This window comes from Protopterus annectens, chromosome 1.part1 (assembly GCF_019279795.1).
Source record: "Protopterus annectens isolate FY-2018-M chromosome 1.part1, PAN1.0, whole genome shotgun sequence".
NCBI lineage: Eukaryota > Metazoa > Chordata > Ceratodontiformes > Protopteridae > Protopterus > Protopterus annectens.
The window spans coordinates 1,339,146,071-1,339,162,034 of record NC_056726.1 but is presented as its reverse complement, the minus strand read 5'-3'; the positions used below and the strand labels follow the sequence as shown (position 1 = coordinate 1,339,162,034).

Sequence of the window (15,964 nt, the reverse complement as noted above, 5' to 3'; positions counted from 1 at the left end):
AGGGGGTATTGGTGAAGGACGCCTTAAAAGGGTCTGCAAAATTACAAAGCCGCATCCAGGCCTGACGCCTAAGTGCCACTCGTGCCTGCGGCCCTACTCGCCCCATCGGCTGCATAAGAAATGAGCTGCATGGAGGAGTTAGTCAAAGAATTGAGGATTCCTAGCTGTGAGGCAATCTTTTCCTGAGCCCCAGTGGCCGAAGGATCCTGAACCACTTGACCTAGTTCCTTGAGAATGTCTCTCTGAAGTCTGGTAAAGTGACAAAGGTAGTTCAGCGAACGCATAGCAAAGGTCGCTGAAGAAAACATCTGCTTGCCGTACCTATCCATGGTCCTAGAATCCTTATTAGGAGGATGGACAGGTACCGAAGGATCAGCAAGTTCCTTCTTGGTGGCCGCCGCCACCACCATAGCATCAACAGGAATGCCCTTAGAAAGAAACTGTTTGTCTGCAGGGGCTGTAATGAATTTGGAGGGCCTCCTAGGAACTGGTTCCACAGAATCCGGGGCTGCCCACGCCTTACGAGCCACTACTTGCATGAGTGGGTCGAAAGGCGGAGACACCCAGGAGGTGGAGGGTCGAGATCCGAAAGCCTCCAGGTATACCGACTCATCCTCGGAGGGGTTAATGGAAGGCCAGTTCCCCCTCTGCTTAAGGAGTTCCAGGATGTCTGAAAAGGAGACATCCTCAGAGGGGGGGAACCCTCCGACTCATCTAAGTCGGTATCTGATGTAGTAGACTCAGGGGAGTCTGTGTGCTTCCTCTTACACGTCCTCTTACATGGGGGTTCTGCTGCAGGATCAGGAGAAACCTCGGAAGAGGAAGTTATTCCCAATGGGGAAACCTGGGACGATGGATCTCTGGGTCCGGGAGCAAGAGACTGGCAAGAGACATCAACAGGCACCGAAGATGGAGGAGCTAAAGGAATAGACCGTTGACCTAGCTCAGGGGCTAGGACACTCCTCATCACCTTGAAGGCTCCTCTCCCAGGGAGGCCAGAAGACTCCCACCCCGAAGAAACAGGAATCCCCGGCCCCACCGAAAGAGAAGGCTCCGAAGCCGATGTCGGTGCCGAGCTCACCAATGCCGAAGCTCCAAGAGGGAGAGCAGGGTCGGACAAGGGTCCGATGCCACTCGCGGCCGCGGAGCCGACAAGGGAGACTCGATGACCGGATGGCCTCCAACGAAGGTCTTATGGAGGAGATCGAGCCAAGACGCCGGAGCCGAAGGAAGTATCGGTTCCGCGCACTCCACGGTCACCGTTCGAGCTCGCCGAACTCTGAAGGAGAGTCGGAGGAGGAAGTTCAGGGGAAGAGAAATAGCAGACGTCTGTTGAGACGGGCTATGGAGCATTTGGGCTAGTGCCTGTGACTTCAACAGTCTGCTTACCACCCTCTCTAAATCGTGATCTGATAGCCTGGAAGATCTTGAAGATCGGCTCCGATGGCTCCGCTCCAACAAAAGAGGAGATCCCGGTGCCGAACGAATCGACTCCAAGGAAGGAGACAGAGATCTCTTCTTGGATGGAGCCATCGGAGCCGACGACCCCTCGGCTCCAGATGGAGCCGAAGACTTGTCGGCTCCAATACTGGATAAAGACACGTCGGCTCCGGCCGGAGCCGACAAAGTAATAGTTTTTTGTGTGTCGGAGCCGGACGGAGCCGACACAACAATCTCCAAAGAAGAAAGATCGGCTCCAGCCAGAGCCGATCTCGACTCCGAAGGAGTCGGAGCCACAGCCGAAGGCTTAGAAACTACAGCCTGGGCTCTAGATGGCTTAGAGGGTTTAACCTACCCAGCCTTGGTCGGAGAACCCTCAGGCTTTAACAAGCCATGAAGAATTAATTTATTTCTTCATTCCTGCAGGACTCTCTGGCTAAAGGAGTGACAAATGGCACAGGAGTCCTGCAGGTGTAAAGGCCCCAGGCAATACACACAAGAAGTGTGACCGTCTGTCACAGACATTTTCTGACAGCACGAGTCACACTTCTTGAAGCCTGAGACCTTTACCTCTTTAGACATAATAATGTCCAAGAAACAGACAGACACACAACAGTCACACAGTTAATCCCCAAAAAAAACACACACACACAACCTGACAGGAATTAACTGAGGGGGAGGCTTAAGGCCTGAAGGAAATAAATCCTAACCTAAAGGAAGGGAATATAGGGTAGGTGACAAGTATAAGCATAAAAAATATACCCAATAAAGGACAAATAGAAAATAAGGGGAAAAACTCTGACTAATCTGAAGAAATTGAAAACTTTACCTGAGCTGGTAAAAAGGAGACCTCTTCGCGAAGCGGCAAATGAGATCTGAGGTAGTCAAGCCTTGCATCATGGGATATAGGGTTGCCTCGAGCTGGTAAAATGAGTTCTCGAGCTTAGCAAGTGCCGAGTCGGAGCTGAGGATCGGCTCCGAACCCATCCAGCAAGAATGAAGGCGAGTTTGACAACTTAACATCTAGTCTTTTCTTTTTGAACACTGGGGAAGGTAATGCCAAGGAGACCATTTGCTGCACCACAGATAAAGTACAGTTTTGTACCTACCATAAATGTAGATGTTCGAGTGCTAATACAGCTGCAGTCATAACAGATGGGTTCTCCTGCCGTCAGGCGGGTCCTCGGTCGGCCGAATTCCAAAGTCTAGGTCCAGCGTCGGTTGTCGTAGCTTCTTCCCTGACGTCAGTACGACAGGGGTATAGAGGAACCAGCCGACGCCATTTTCTTCAGTTTTTCTTGCCCCAGATGTCAGGTGCCCCCAGAAGGAAGGCAATACATAAATTTGTGTAATAAAGCAATGCAATATAATCAAAATACAGTAGTTGTAAGCAAATACACCATAAATGAATACCCCAATCAGGTTGTATGAGGAGGTGTTAGCGAATAGGCCTGTCCCAAGAGGGGAAGGAGGGAGGGAAACCTGGACTGCAGCTGTATTAGCACTCGAACATCTACATTTATGGTAGGTACAAAAAGTACAGTTTTGTACCTACCATAAATGTAGATGTCCGATAGTTACATATGGGTTGTCCTGCCTCAGGCAGCCCTTCAGTCGGACGGATTCCAAAGTCTGGGTCCGGCGTCGGCTGATGTCACCCTTTTCCCCGACGTCAGAGCGCCTGGGGTATAAAAGCGTCAGCCGACGCCATCTTCCTCAGTTTTTCTTGCCCCAGATGCCAGGTGCCCTCTAATGAAGGCTAAATTTGGAGAGATGCAAAGAATTCCAAACATGCACAGTAATATAAAACAAATACACCATAATAGATAACCCCAGCTAGCTAGAAAGAGGGATAAATACTCAAGGAATACCACAGAGGGGTAGGAGGGAGGGAAATCCTGACTGCAGATGCATACCTATCGGACATCTACAATTATGGTAGGTACAAAACTGTACTATGTCCTTCAAGGATGCATCTGCAGTCCTTACATATGGGTAGAATACCATAGCCAAGCTGGGGGTGGTAGGACCTAAGAAAAGGATGGTGTAGCTAAAATGCCCTGCAGGACTGCAGTAGCAAAGCCTGCTCTGGATCTGGAATATAAAGGTAAGTTGTAATGCTTGGAAAATGTATGCACGGAGCTCCATGTAGCAGCTTCTAAGATGTCCTTTGTAGCCACCCCTCTTAAGAAGGCTGTGGAGCTGGCTGTGGCTCTGGTGGAATGAGGTCTAATGTTGGCTGGCACAGTTTTGCCATGAAAAGAGTAACAGAATCGAATGCAATTCCCTATCCATTTTGAAATTGTCTGTTTGGAGATTGCTTTTCCTTGTACACCAGCAGCATATGCTACAAAAAGCTGGTCAGTTTTCCTGTAAGTCTTAGTTCTGTCCAAGTAGTAGCACAACTGTCTGTGAATGTCCAGGGTATGAAGAAGTGTCTCTCCTTTATTTTGTGGATTTGGAAAGAAGGTAGGCAGGTGAATAGCTTGGTTCAGTGAGACCCTGGATACCACCTTTGGCATGAATGAAGGATTGGTTCTCAATGAGACTCTATCCTGATGAAAAGTAAGAAATGGTTGTACTGCCATGAGGGCCTGTAACTCAGATACTCTTCTTGCTGAGGTTATGGCCAGAAGGAAGGCAGTCTTCCAAGACAGGAACTGTAGTTCTGCAGATGCTGCTGGTTCAAAGGGAGGTAGAGTTAATTTTTCCAACATGAAGTTAAGGTCCCATGTAGGCACTGGTGGTTTCCTTGGAGTGCTGATGTTTTTTATCCCTCTTAGAAACTGCTTTAGCAGCGGATGAGAAAATACAGGTGGATCAGTGTTGTACTCTGCTGAAATTGCTGAAGCATGAATTTTTATGGAAGAGTAAGAAAGGCCATTATGGAGCATTTCTGCCAAGTATTCCAGGATATGTGGAATGCTCATTACTGTCGGATCTTGGCCCTTTGTGGAGTTCCTAGTGCGAAATCTTTTCCATTTTGCTGAATATGCCTTTCTTGTGGAAGGCCGCCGAGCTTCCTTGATGATATACTTTACCCTTTTGAATAGTTTATCCAGGCGATGAGTCAAGGTATTTTCCAGGCTGTCAGCTGCAAGGTTTTTAGGCTGGAGTGCAGAGTTTTGTAATTGTGCTGTGTCAGAAGAAGTGGCCATTGTGGTAGAGGCCACGGTTTAGTGCGTGACAAGCTCCTTAACAGTGGGTACCAGTGTTGTCTTGGCCAGTCCGGAGCTATCAGAATCACTTTTGGTTGTTCTGTCCTGATCTTCAGTAAGACCTTGGTCATTAACGGAAGAGATGGAAATGCATATACTGTTAGAGTATTCCAGCTAAAAGAGAGAGCGTCCACTTTCCATGCTTGTGGGTGTGGTATGACCTTGTGCAGAATTTCTTCAGTTGATGGTTGTGGTGGGAGGCAAAAAGATCTATGTCCGGCCTTCCCCATGATTGTGTTATTTGAAGAAAGGTGTCTGGGTGCAGCATCCATTCGTGTGGATCCATGATGTTTCTGCTTAGGCTGTCCGCCAGTACATTGTCTTTTCCTGGTACAAACTGGGATTGCAGCTCTATATTGAGTTTTAGGGAAAGTTCCCAAAGATTCATTGCCAGCCTGCAAAAAGGGTAAGAATGGGTACCTCCTTGCTTGTTTATGTACCACATAACTGTGGTATTGTCTGTCTTCATTAGCAGGTGGCCTTGATGTAGGAAGTGCTTGAAGGCCTCGATTGAATGCATCACTGCCAGCATTTCCTTTTGGTTTATGTGCAGGCGAAATTCTGTTTGTGTCCATTGTCCTTGAATGCATCTGCCCTCCATGTGCGCTCCCCATCCATGGTCTGAGGCGTCCGTTGTAATGGTTTGGCTGATATTTGGTTTGCTGAAAGGCAGACCCATGTTTGACTGGCTTGCTTGAGCCCACCACAGAAATTCCTTTTGAAGGCATGGAATGAGGGGGATCAAAGCTTCTAGGCTGTGACTGTGCTGAGACCATAGACTCCTTAGGTACCATTGTAGTTTCCTGATATGCAGCCTTGCTTGTGGAATCAGAAGAATGCAAGATGCCATGAAACCCAGGGCCTGCAGGATTTTCCTTGCAGTCAGTTGGGTTTGTTTTGTCAGGTTTCTGAAATAATCCGGTAGTTGTTTTTGTTTTTCTTCTGTGAGAAAAGCCATTTGGGTGGTTGTATCTAGTTTTGCACCCAGAAAAATTATTCTTTGGGATGGAACAAGTCTTGATTTTTGAATGTTGACTGTGTATCCCAAAGCCTGAAGTAGGCGGATGGCATAATTCAAGTGTTTTACCAATGTTTGTTGGCTGTCCGCTTGTATAAGGCAGTCGTCCAGGTATGGGTATATTTGAATCCCCTGAAGTCTGCAATGTGCAATTACTGATGCCAGGCATTTCGTGAATACTCTGGGCGCAGTAGATAAGCCAAAGGGCAATGCTGAGAATTGATAATGCTCTGAACCTGCAAGAAATCTGAGGTGTCTTCTGCAACTTTGTCTGATAGGGACATGCAGGTATGCCTCCTTGAGGTCTAGAGTTACCAGCCAGGACCCCTTGCCCAGCATGGGAACGAGTTGCTGTAAGGTCAGCATTTTGAATTTTGGCACAATGAGGTAAGTATTTAGTGCGGACAAGTCCAGAATAGGCCTCCATTGCTTTTCTTTTCTTGGGACAAGAAATAGTCTGGAATAAAATCCTTGGCCTTGTTCTATGAGAGGAACCTTTTCTATTGCTTTCACTTGCAGTAGGTTGGAAATTTGCTTGAAAGCCTCTGTCCTTTGATTCGGTGGCAGATTTGGCATGCCTTGTCTTTTTGGTAATGTATGAAAATGGAATCTGTATCCTTTGTCTATTATTTGCAGTATCCATTTGTCCCTTGTAATAATGTGCCAATTTTCTGAGAATAAAGATAGCTTTCCGTCCAAAGGTGCTTCCAAATGAGCCCTGGTTGGCGGGGTCAGAGTCAAGTCATTGAGTTTGTCCTTGTGCAGCAGGTGTAGGTCCTGCACTACCTCTTTGGTTAGGAGGCTGCCATTGACGTCCTCTGTAGGAGCCTCTAGCTTGCCCTCTACCTCTGGCACGCCTATTTTTGCCTCTGTGTCTGGAAAGGACCAATTCTTAGAAGGCCAATTTCTGCTGAATCTTGGTGGTTGGGCCTGGAGAAAATCTTTGACTGTCTGTACTGACTTAGCCTTTTCCTCAAATTTCTTTAAGACCTCTTGAGCCGTGGAATCAAATAACTTTTGTTTTTCCAGGGGTGCATCCAGAAGCTTTGCTTTAACATGATCTGGCAGTGTTTGTTCCTTCAGCCAAGCATGTCTACGTATGACTGCACCTGTCATTGCTGACCTACATGAAGCTTCCTATGCATCATAACCACACTGTAAAAAATGGTTGCTAACCTGCTGGGAGTTATGCACCAGATCCTGGAGTGCCTTGCGATCTAGGGGTTCAGGTGAGGTTAGTTTTTTATGCAATTCATCTAACAGATATTCTTGATACTGTATCATATGGAATTGACAATTCAATGCTCTCATAGAAAGAGTGGAAGAAGTGTACACTTTTTTACCCCATATCTCTAAGGCCCTGGATTCCCTTTCAGAAGGAAGTGGGTTCTTAGTAGTGGAGGTTGCAACCCCTTTAGGCCCCTGGGAAATAGTTTCTGGGTCAGGTGAGTGGCCCTTGTAAAGGAATAGATGCGTGTCCGGGACCCTGTAGTACCTGTCGGGTTTGACAGGAGCCGGAGGGAGGGAGACTGGGGAAATACTAGACTCGGAGTACACATCCTCTATGACATTTAAAACAGGAGGAATAGCCAAAGGTCTATGCTGAGGCAAATGCAAAAAAGTCCTTAACCTCTTCCTGGAATCAGAGAATTCCTGGCCTTGCCATTTAAAATGCTCTCTCATGGAGTGAAGGGTCTCCCCAAAGGACAACTCTTCAGGGGGGGAGGCCGAGGGAATAGATTCCTCTGCATCAGAATCCTCGTAGGCCGGAAAGGCCTCCTCCTGGTAATCTGAAAGGGCAGAGTCATCTGAGGCCTCATCAGAGGACTGGGGATCTGTCTGCTCAACCCTGGGCCTTTTGCCTGGAGGAGGTTGAGAGCCCCTGTCTGGGTGTGGCTGAGAGGCCCTGATTAAGGAGATAAGGTCCTCAGCTAAGCTTAAAATTTGTGAACCTGTAGAGGATCCCTGAGGAATAGCCTTGGGAGGGAGAGATTTTGGCTGTTTAGCAGCTTTAGCACGAGTAAAAGCCTTAATGGACATGGATACAGGAGGCCTGGCTGCCCCACGTGCTGGGGTAGTTTTATCCACAGAAATGGTGTCGGATATCTCCGGAGCACCGGTTTCAGAAGGTAATTCTAAGACCGACCCAGTGGAAGCCTCCGGTACCGAAGGTACCGGCTGTGCGGTGTCATCGGTCGGAATCGGTAGAGATTCGGTTTCAGCAGAGACCGAGACACTAGCGGTAGGCCTGGGCGTGGAGTCGGCCGGAACCGCGGACCACGTGTGTCGGTCCTTCTCCTTACGTTTTTTGGGTAAATGAGCTGTCAGAAGCTCCGACGGCATTTTATAACAGTAAATTTGCTCAAAATATTCCTCTGCAAAGTCTGCCCGACGCCTAAGAGTGCATCTATTGAAGGAAGCACAGGCTGTACAGGCCGAGACGTCGTGGTCTGGGCCTAGGCAAGGTAAGCAGTAAGAGTGGAAATCCTTATGAGGTATTTGTTTCCCACATTTTAAACAATTATTAACTTTAACCGTTTGATCTGACATCGGCTGAGGCAAGAAAGAGTCCCCAACGGGGTACTTAGCTTTTTTGAAGACTTCGGTAGCTGAAATCACAGGAGCTGGCCGACCGGCACTTGCGAACTGCTTCTGCTTCGGGCACCGCGTGGCAAGAAAGACTGGGGAAGATGGCGTCGGCTGACGCTTTTATACCCCAGGTACTCTGACGTCGGGGAAAAGGGCGACATCAGCCGACGCCGGACCCAGACTTTGGAATCCGGCCGACCGAAGGGCTGCCTGAGGCAGGATAACCCATATGTAAGGACTGCAGATGCATCCTTGAAGGACATCTGTACTATGTTCATCGTGCATACAGCTGCAGTCATAACAGATGGGTGGAATCCCAAAGCTAAGAAAGGGGTGGTAGGCACTAGGTGGAACTAGGAGGAGCCAGGATGCCCTGCAAGACTGCAGTGGCAAAGCCTGCTCTAGTTTTGGAGTATAATGGTAGGTGGTAGTGCTTGGAGAAGGTATGCACAGAACTCCAAGTGGCTGCTTCCAAAATATCTTTGGTAGGAACTCCTCTGAGGAAAGCTGCAGAGGTAGCTGTGGCCCTTGTGGAGTGAGATCTGATGCCTGTAGGTACAGTTTTGCCATGAAAGAATAGCAAAAGTGTATGCAGTGGGCTATCCATTTTGAGATTGTCTGTTTGGAAATTGGCTTTCCTTGAGCTCCTATAGCATAGGACACAAAGAGCTGTTCTGATTTTCTGAAAGGCTTTGTTCTGTCCAAATAATAACGCAGTTGTCTGTGGATGTCCAAGGAATGTAGTAATCTCTCCCCTTTGTTTTGAGGATTAGGATAAAAGGTAGGTAAGTGTATGGCCTGATTCAAAGCTACCCTGGATACCACTTTTGGCATAAAGGACGGGTTGGTTCGTAAGGAAACTCTGTCCTGATGGAAGATGATAAAAGGCTGCACAGCCATGAGAGCTTGTAGTTCTGAAACTCTACGAGCTGAGGTAATAGCCAGAAGGAAAGCTGTTTTCCAGGACAAATATTGCAAATCCGATGAGGCAGCTGGCTCAAAGGGAGGCAAGGTCAGTTTTTCCAGAATGAAATTGAGATCCCAAGCAGGTATTGGTCGTTTCCTTGGGGGTTTTAGATTCTTAGCCCCTCTGAGGAACTGTCTTAAGAGAGGGTGAGAGAATAAGGGTGGATCAGTGTTGTATTCTGCAGAAATGGCTGAGGCATGGATTTTGATGGAGGAGAATGAAAGTCCACTGCTTAGCAGCTCAGCTAGATACTGTAGTATTTGAGGTAAATTCAGTTTTCCAGGCCCTTTTTCTCATTCCAGACACAAAACCGTTTCCATTTTGCGGAGTAAGCTTTTCTAGTTGACGGCCTTCTGGCCTCTAAAATGACATCCTGCACCTCCTTGGAGAGTAGGGTCTGTTGTGATGCTAAGGAATCTTCCATGTGGCTAGATTGAGTGTTTTTAGCTGGCTGTGAAGAGTTTTGAAGCTGTGCTGAGTCAGGAGAAGAGGCATTAGAGGCAGCGTCCATGGTGGGGAATGCGTCAGGCTCCTCAGGAGTGGGTACCAGTGTTGTCTTGGCCAGTCTGGAGCAATGAGAATCATCTTTGGTCTGTCTGCTCTGGTTTTTCAATAGAACTTTGGGCAGCAGAGGAAGAGGTGGGAAGGCATAAACTGTCATTGATGTCCAACTGAAGGAGAGAGCGTCCACTCTCCAGGCCTTTGGATGGAAAATCCTTGAGCAGAATTTTGTCAATTGGTGATTTTTGTGGGAGGTAAAGAGATCTATGTCTGGCCTTCCCCATGCTTGGATTATCTCTGTAAAAACTTGTGGATGCAACTTCCATTCGTGTGGATCTGTCATATTTCTGCTTAGGTTGTCTGCCAGCGTGTTTTCCTTGCCTGGCAAGTACTGTGCATGTAGTTCGATTTGTAAGTCCATGGCCATGTTCCAAAGTGACATGGCCAGTCTGCATAGGGGGTATGAATGTGTTCCTCCCTGTTTGTTTATGTACCACATAACTGTGGTGTTGTCCGTTCTTATTAATAGTTGACCTGGTTGCAGAAGGTCTTTGAAAGCTATAATAGCATTTATTACTGCTAGCATTTCCTTTTGATTGATGTGAAGGTGCTTTTCTTTTTGGGACCATTTGCCCTGAATGCACCGATCTGTCATGTGCGCCCCCCAGGCATAGTCCGAGGCGTCTGTTGGGATGACTTGATTTGCTTGAGGCTTGCTGAATGGAAGACCTGTGTTTGTTTGGCATGCTTGAGCCCACCACAGAAATTCCTTTTGAAGACATGGAATTAGTGGTATTATTGTTTCCAAACTGTGGCTGTGTTGAGACCATAGGTTTTTCAGGTACCACTGAAGTTTCCTCATATGCAGCTTTGCACATGGGATTAGTAAGATGCAAGATGCCATGAATCCCAGAGCCTGCAGGATTTTCCTTGCAGTCAGCCTGGTGCAATTTGCTAGTGCTCTGAAGTATTGAGTTAGTTGCCCCTGCTTCTCTGGCGTGAGGTAGGCCATCTGGGTGTTTGTGTCCAAGTTGGCACCCAGGAAAACTATTTTCCGAGAGGGTATTATCCTTGATTTCTTTTTGTTGACTGTGTATCCCAGAGAGTTCAACAACATTATTACATAAGCCAGATGTTTCAGAAGAATGTGCTTGCTGTCCACTTGGATCAGGCAGTCGTCCAAATAGGGGTATATTTGTATCCCTTGAAGTCTGCAGTAGGCAATTACTGATGCCAGGCATTTCGTGAATACTCTGGGCGCAGTAGATAAGCCAAAGGGCAATGCAGAGAATTGATAATGGGTTGAACCTGCAAGAAATCTGAGGTATCTTCTGCAATTTTGTCTGATTGGGACATGCAGGTATGCCTCCTTGAGGTCCAATGTTACCAGCCAAGACTCCTTGCCCAGCATGGGGAGAAGCTGCTGTAGAGTGAGCATCTTAAATTTTGGTGCAGTAGAAATGTGTTTAGGATGGATAGGTCCAAAATAGGTCTCCAATCTTTTCCCTTCCTTGGTACCAGGAATAGTCTGGAATAAAAACATTGACCTTGTTCGTGCGTAGGTACCTCTTGAATAGCTTTCATGTGTATGAGATCTGTAATTTGCCTTTGTGCCTCTGCCCTTTGATTGTGTGGCAGGTTTGGCATGCCTCTCATTTTTGGAAGGGTGTGAAAATGGAATCTGTAGCCTCTGTTTATAATGTCCAGGATCCATTTGTCTTTTGTGACAATATGCCAATTTTTTGAAAATAATGCCAGTTTTCCTCCTAAGGGTGCTGCCATTTGAGTCTTGCTTGGCATGCAAAGGGGAAAGTCATTGGGCTTGCTTTCTGAATGGTTGCGAGTTATCCTTACCACCTCTTTGTGTAGGAGCTTGCCATTGTCTGCCTCTAAACGATCCTTGGGATTGTCCTCTGCCCCTCGGGCACCTGTATCTACCTCTTTGGGGTCTGTCCGTGGCTGGAAAGGACCAGTTTTTGGAAGGCCAATTTCTACTGAAACGTGGGGGTTGTACCTGTAGAAAATCTTTCACAGTTTGCATTGATTTAGCCTTTTCCTCCATTTTCCTTAATACCTCCTCAGCATTAGCACCAAATAATACATCCTTTTGTAGAGGGGCATCTAGTAATTTAGCTTTGACATGATCTGGCAAGGTTTGTTCCTTGAGCCAGGCATGTCTACGTATGACTGATCCTGTAACAGCAGCTCTACATGAGGCCTCTAGAGCATCAAAACCACACTGTAAGGTATGCTTACCCACTTGTTCTGCACTATGCATCAAATCCTGCAACTCCTTCAAGTCTGGTTGTTCAGGTTGTGACATTTTACTTTTCAATTGTGATAACAAAAACTGTTGGTATTTTAGCATATGGAACTGAGAGTTTAAGGCCCTCATGTTTAAGGTAGCCGAGGTATATACCTTTTTTCCCCACCTTTCTAAGGATCTGGAATCTCTCTCGGAAGGTAATGAATTTTTAGCAGTGGAGGCCTTAATTCCCTCGGGGCCCTGTGAGATGGTTTCTGGGTCAGCAGCATGGCTTTTGTATAGAAATTGGTGTGAGTCAGGAACCCTGTAGTACCTGTCAGGCTTGACTGGGGCAGGAGGTAGAGAATCCGGGTTAAGGCAGGCCTCCGAGTAAACATCATCTAGAATGTCCAAGACAGGAGGTATAGCCAGAGGCCTGTGCTGAGGTAGCAAGAGAAATTCCCTAAGCCTTTTCTTGGAATTTGAATAATCTTGGCCTTCCCAGTGGAAGTGTTCCCTTAAGGTATGCAAAGTTTCCCGAAATGAGTAATCCTCTGGGGGGGATACAGAAGGAATGGACTCCTCTGCATCAGAGTCTTCAAAAGGGGAGTAAGAATGTTCCTGATCATCAGAGTTCTCTGAAATAATGGAGCCCTGATCAGAGGAGGGGGATTCTTCCTCCACTCTGGGCCTTTTGTCCGGTGGGGGTTGAGAACCCCTGATAAGAGTAATTAAATCCTCAGCCATTTTAAGCATCTGTTTTTTAGGCATGGGGCCTGGAGATGGGCCCTGTGTAGCTTGTCTCTTAGAATGCATGGCTGCTTTAGATTTAGTGAAAGCCTTGATGGAAAAAGAGGAGGAAGGTCTGAAGACACCTTGAGAGGAGGTAGACCTGTCCACATTTTGAGATTCAACGCCAAGAGTGGCTTCGGTATCTGTAGTCAGGGTGTGGGCCGAGGAGCCTGCGACCTCGGGCACAGGAGACACCGCCAATGAAGTGTCATCGGTAGTCAGGGGCTGCGTAGATGCCTCGCTGAGAACTGGACCACATGTAGTTGGCTTTGGCGTGGTGTCGGTAGAGGCCGCGGACCTCGTGTGTCGGTCCTTATCTTTGCGCTTTTTAGACAAAACTGGAGTCGGAGTATCCGACGACATAATATAGGTAAATGTTTTGCCAAAATAATGCTGGGCGAACTCCACCCGACGCTTAATGGTGCGTTTGTTGAATGTAGCACAAAAGCGACAGACAGAGACGTCGTGGTTTGGGCCTAAACAAGCAATACAGAGGGAATGGAAATCCTTATGCGGTATTTGCTTCCCACAAGAAATACAATTATTAACTTTGTCTGACATCGGTCTGAGGCAAGAAAAGTTTCCCCAACGGGGTACTTAGCTTTCAAGAAGACTTCGGTTTCAAAATTTTCGTAATTTCAGGAGCTGGTCGACCGGCAATTGCGAACTGCTTCTGCTTCGGGCACCGCACGGCAAGAAAGACTGAAGAAAATGGCGTCGGCTGGTTCCTTTATACCCCTGTCGCACTGACGTCAGGGAAGAAGCGACAACAACTGACGCCGGACCTAGACTTTGGAATTCGGCCGACTGAGGACCCGCCTGACGACAGGAGAACCCATCTGTTATGACTGCAGCTGTATGCACGATGAACATCTAAAAGAAGAAGAACTGAAAGGGTTATTGTAGCCTTGAAGCATCTGTAAGTATGCAAGAGAAGGAGCTGGTGACTATCAGGTAAGTATTACGCTGACAGCATCCCACAAGCATCATATCCTTTCACCAAGACTCTAAATAGCAAAACTAATGTATATTTTTAAGTCATAAATACAACATTTTCCTGGCAAAAGGTTTAACAAAGCTGCCAAAACAGACCAAAATATGTCCAGACCTTTGATATTGCTTCTTATGAAGATGCACAGAGTTCTGATAATAACCGGGAAAAAGAAACTCAATATTCCACGTAAAATTCCATTTAGAAAGGAAGGTTTTCTTTAATGGGGGCTTATCTGCCCAGTTTGAAAACTGCAGTTGACTGACAGATGGACCATCAAAGAAGCACTCATTTCAGTGGCAAAAAAGGCTCTGCTTCCTATGTGGCATCCAGCATAAAACATGTCACAAACTGGACCTATTCATAAAGTAAACAAAACTGTATGAAGGTTAGTCAACCTTTTCTATATATACCTGGAAATACTGGCTGCAAATTTTACCTGCAGTATCAACTAGATCTGAATGAAAAACATTTCACTAGTAGTTGTTTTTTCTTCTGCCAAGCTCATGTTTGGGATGAGTGACAGTGACACCCCTTGTAAATATTAAGTATTTTAAAATGTGTGTGTTTATAAACAAAAATGGAGACTATAATGACTTACAAACGTAGAGTTCAGTTAGATTTTTGTTCTTTGCTTTCTGCCTCTGTGCCTGCTATCAAGTTTCGATTATCACTCTTGAGCCCACTTGTTCCCCCATCCTACGCAGTCCCAGCACAAAACGAACAGAAGACTAAAAAGATCATTATCTAGGTAGGTATGGAGGCAGTCTGCAACTTTACTGGTATCCTGGGAACGAGGGTGTTTCTGTTAACGCCCTAACCCTGTGCTTGACGTGAACCTTCTCATCACAGCATGGCATCCTATACTCTTCTGCTCATATGCATGTTTTCAGTCACAAGTGAATGAGGGCTTTTGTCACCAGCTTAGGATTACTAAGCTAATGGCTTCTGAGGTTCTGTGCAGTCCTTCACTTATGTGGCTGCAGTCAGCAGACTGAAACAACGTCATAGTAGGGGCTTTATTCCTTTATATTATACAACCAAGGTGGCACATTTTTATATAACCCACACACTGCATTCTTGACAGTAAGTGGCAAACTAGTACTTTAAGATGATATAATGATAGTCTTCCCACTGGGTGACATTAAATGAGATGTACTTCTTCAACAGCCCACAGAGGAGCAGCACCATCAATGGGGGCTTCACATGTAATTCAACGAAAAACAAAAAATCTGGCTTTATTTTAGAAGACATGCATTGTCTAAACATTTATATGCAAGACACCATTATGGCCTCTCTCTACTTAATTTCTCCAAGTATTTTGGACCTCGACTATTAGAGTTCATCACTGCTGTTTCACTCTTTGATGTTAACCAAGAGTGCTCTTCTCAACACTTAAAAGGTGCCCAGAATTGCCACCTTCTGTAGTTGTTACAAGGTTACATGTATTGGTAGCATATTTAAGTTAAGACTGTGCATCCTTTTTATTAGTCATGTTGCTCTTGCTACAATAGGAACTGTCTGTATAACTTTCCTCCACATTACTCTTCTTTTTGCTTGCAAATCCCTGTTATTTTATCACTTTGTCTCTCTTCATATACAACACACTATAATCGCTGAGTGTAACAATTTCAGACCGGAGCCGTGTACAAACACCCTTAAAGTTTGGAAGATTAACAAATAAAATGTCAAATAAACGTAAACTGTTTAGATACCAGAAACATCTTCACAGTTCACATGTAGCACCAGTGTGCATTTTTAAGAAAAAAAGAGAAAAAAAAAAGTCTGTGCTCAGGAAGCAGCAACAAGAAGTCAGACGGAAAGCAAAACAGCAAAATGAACTGTGGACAATTAAAAATGATAAAGGCAGGAATAACATAGGTAATACGGCAGGTGTAGAGTACAAAGGTGGAAAAATGATTACACATTATTCGGGCATGTTCAGGCATGCTAACTGTAGGATAAGAAAACAAAACAGAAAAAGTGGCAGTCTCATGCCTTTCAGCAGGCAGACTGAAGCTCATCATAATTTTAAATTTTTTACTCCCAAAGCAGTAGCATCAACTTAATTTCTATGCAAATCAAAACTTTTAACATCTTTAGCCTTATCCTTATTCTCTTATCTGTTTACTACGCTGTATTTGGAAACGGTTCTTGATGCAATCTATACATTTTCATTTGACATGAACATGGAACAAGACTG

General features: G+C 46.0%; 1 protein-coding gene across 3 annotated transcripts in view; it reads right to left on the bottom strand.

The window, feature by feature from the left end:
* HDHD2 (haloacid dehalogenase like hydrolase domain containing 2) overlaps nucleotides 1–15,964 on the bottom strand; it is a 564,975-nt gene that overhangs the window by 321,533 nt on the left and 227,478 nt on the right. The gene's annotated exons all lie outside the window — the stretch shown is intronic.